Source organism: Lactuca saligna, chromosome 4 (genome assembly GCF_052625555.1).
Source record: "Lactuca saligna cultivar CGN05327 chromosome 4, ASM5262555v1, whole genome shotgun sequence".
Classification (NCBI taxonomy): domain Eukaryota; kingdom Viridiplantae; phylum Streptophyta; class Magnoliopsida; order Asterales; family Asteraceae; genus Lactuca; species Lactuca saligna.
The window spans coordinates 144,839,776-144,842,994 of record NC_136420.1 but is presented as its reverse complement, the minus strand read 5'-3'; positions in this window follow the sequence as shown (position 1 = coordinate 144,842,994).

Here is a 3,219-nt window from a genome sequence, read left to right as displayed (position 1 = left end):
GGTACAACTCCAAGGTCTCCGATGAAGTTCTTTAGCCATATAGCCTCATTTGCTGCCTGACTTGCTGCTATATACTCTGATTCACAAGTGGAATCAGCAACTGTCTCCTGCTTGGAACTCTTCCAAGTGATTGCTCCTCCATTTAAGGTAAAGACCCAGCCCGACTGAGAGCAGAAATTATCCCTATCAGTCTGGAAGCTAGCATCACTATACCCTACAACTCTCAAGTGATCACTCCCACCGAAGGTAAGGACCCAGTCCTTAGTCCTTCGTAGGTACTTGAGGATATTCTTTACAACAATCTAGTGTTCCTTGCCAGGGTTCCCCTGATACCTACTAACCATGCTCAAAGCAAAGGCTACATCAGGTCGAGTACATGCCATAGCATACATGATCGACCCTACAGCTGAAGCATAAGGAAGTCGACTCATTTCTGCTATCTCAGCCTCAGTACTAGGGCTTTGTGTCTTACTCAATCTGGCGTTACTCTAAATGGGTAACTCACCTTTCTTGAAGTTATGCATGTTGAATCTTTTCAACACTTTGTCCAAGTAGGTACTTTGACTAAGTCCAATTAGTTTTTTACTCCGGTCTCTTAAGATCCTTATCCCTAGAATATAGGCAGCTTCTCCTAGGTCCTTCATAAACAAACACTTCCCAAGCCAGGACTTAACTTCCTTTAAACTTGGGATGTCATTTCCTATGAGTAGTATGTCATCCACATACAATACCAAGAAGCTGACTATACTCCCACTAGCCTTGACATAAACACACGATTCATCTTCACTCCTAGAAAAGCCAAATTCCCTGACCTTTTCATCAAAGCAAAGATTCCATCTGCGAGGTGCTTGCTTCAATCCATAAATGGATTTCTCAAGCTTACACACTCTATTAGGGTACTCGTTGCTGACAAAACCCTCTGGCTGACTCATGTAAACATCTTCAGCCAACCTTCCATTAAGGAAAGCGGTTTTGACATCCATTTGCCATATTTCATAGTCATGAAATGCAGCTATGGCTAACAGAACCCGAATAGACTTAATCTTGGCTACTGGAGAAAAGGTCTCATCATAGTCCACTCCAGGAATTTGAGATAAGCCCTTTGTAACCAGTCTAGCCTTATAAGTGTGTACTTTACCATCCATGTCGGTCTTCTTCTTGAAGACCCATTTGCACCCTATAGTCTTTTTTACCTAGTACATTCTCAACCAAGTTCCAAACTTGATTGTCATACATGGATTGTATCTCGCTATCCATAGCCTCTTTCCATTTCGCAAACTCGGGGCCTGCCATGGCTTCCACGTAATTGTTAGGTTCATCCATACCTACTAGTGTCTCATCACTAATAAGTGTCTCACCTTTCGCAGTAATATGAAAACCATAGTAGTGCTCAGGTGCATTCCTAACTCTCGTGGAATGTCTCAGAGGTACAAAATCGTCAATTGGCTCAACAGGAGTTTCCTCCTCAAGTTAAGGGCTAGGGTTTGAAGTTCCTTCACCACTTGACTCTTGAAGTTCTTCAAGATCAATTTGCCTCCCCCTGTCTCCTTGGCTTATAAATTCTCTCTCACGAAAGACTCCTCTTCTTGCTACAAAGACCACATTATCACTAGGTCTGTAAAAGAGGTAACCAAAGGATCTTTGTGGGTAGCCAATGAAAATACACCTCTCGCTTCGGGGTTCTAGCTTATCATGAGACTCGCGCCTCACAAAAGCTTCGCAACCCCAAATCTTAATGTGGTCTAGTTTGGGTACTTTACCAGTCCACATCTCATGAGGAGTTTTGGAAACTTTCTTTGTAGGGACTAGATTAAGGATATGGGCGGCAATCTCTAAGGCATACCCCCAAAATGAGATTGGTAGCGAAGCTAGACTCATCATGGAATGAACCATATCCAACAAGGTTCGATTACGCCTCTCAGCTACACCATTCAACTGTGGTGTCCTGGTTGGTGTTAATTGTGAGACTATCCCACATTCCCTTAGATAGTCAAGGAACTCTGAACTAAGATACTCACCACCACGATCGGATCGAAGCATCTTAATGTTCCTGCCCAATTGATTCTCGACTTCCTGTTTAAATTCCTTAAACCTTTCGAAAGTCTCTGACTTATGCTTGATTAAGTAGACATATCCATATCTACTGTAATCATTGGTAAAAGTCAAATAATAACGATTAGCATCCCTTGTGGCATGTTTGAATGGTCCACACACATCCGTGTGTACAAGGTCCAACAAACCTTCACCCCTCTCACACGAGCCTGTGAAGGGTGACTTTGTCATTTTTCCAAGTAAGCATGATTCGCAACTATCATCTGACTTTAGGTCAAATAACTCCAAGACTCCATCCTTTTAGAGTTGGCCTCTGCGCTTCTTGCTTATATGTCCAAGTCGACAATGCCATAATGATGCTTTATCCAAGTTATTATTATTAATAGAATCAATACACATCACATTATTTCCTAAGTTATCAACCACAGATACTTTTTCACACACGCCATCACAAGGTAATGCTTTGAAATAAAGAACATTATTACAGAAAGCATCAATAGAACCAACTTCATTATTAAATGAAAAGGTAAAACCTTGTTTATACAATGCATGAAAGGAAATAATATTTCTTGCCATTTCTGGCGAATAACAACATTTATTCAAATCTAAACTAAACCCACTACTTAGCGACAAAGTATAAACTCCAATCTTGGTGACAGGGGCGGAGTTTGTAGAAGTAGGAGTAGTAACAACCGCCTTACCCTTAAGACCACTTTTCGCGTTCTTTAAGAGTCCTTGAAGTTTGCTGAGTGTGACCTCTTCCTTGTTCATGTGGTATGTCATGCGGAATTGATCATAACATGAAGGTAAAGAGTGCAAAATGATATCTATTGCAAGCTCCTCAGGGAAGTTCACATTTAGCTTCAGCAAACGGTCCACAAATCTTTGCATTTTCTCCATATGGCCCGTGATGGGTTCACCATCCTACATGCGAGTTGTTATCATGGAGGAGATGATTTCATTCCTCTCTTGACGAGCACTTTGATGGTATCTTTCCATCAAGTCTCAGTGCATCTCATAGGGGTAGAAATCTTCATAGGATTTTTGGAGATCCGCGGTCATAGTGGCCATCATGATGCATGCCACTTTGGTGGCATCCCTTTCATGTGCCCTAAACTCAGCGATCTCTTGAGGAGTAGCAATTGTCTCATCAATCTCCTTAAGCTC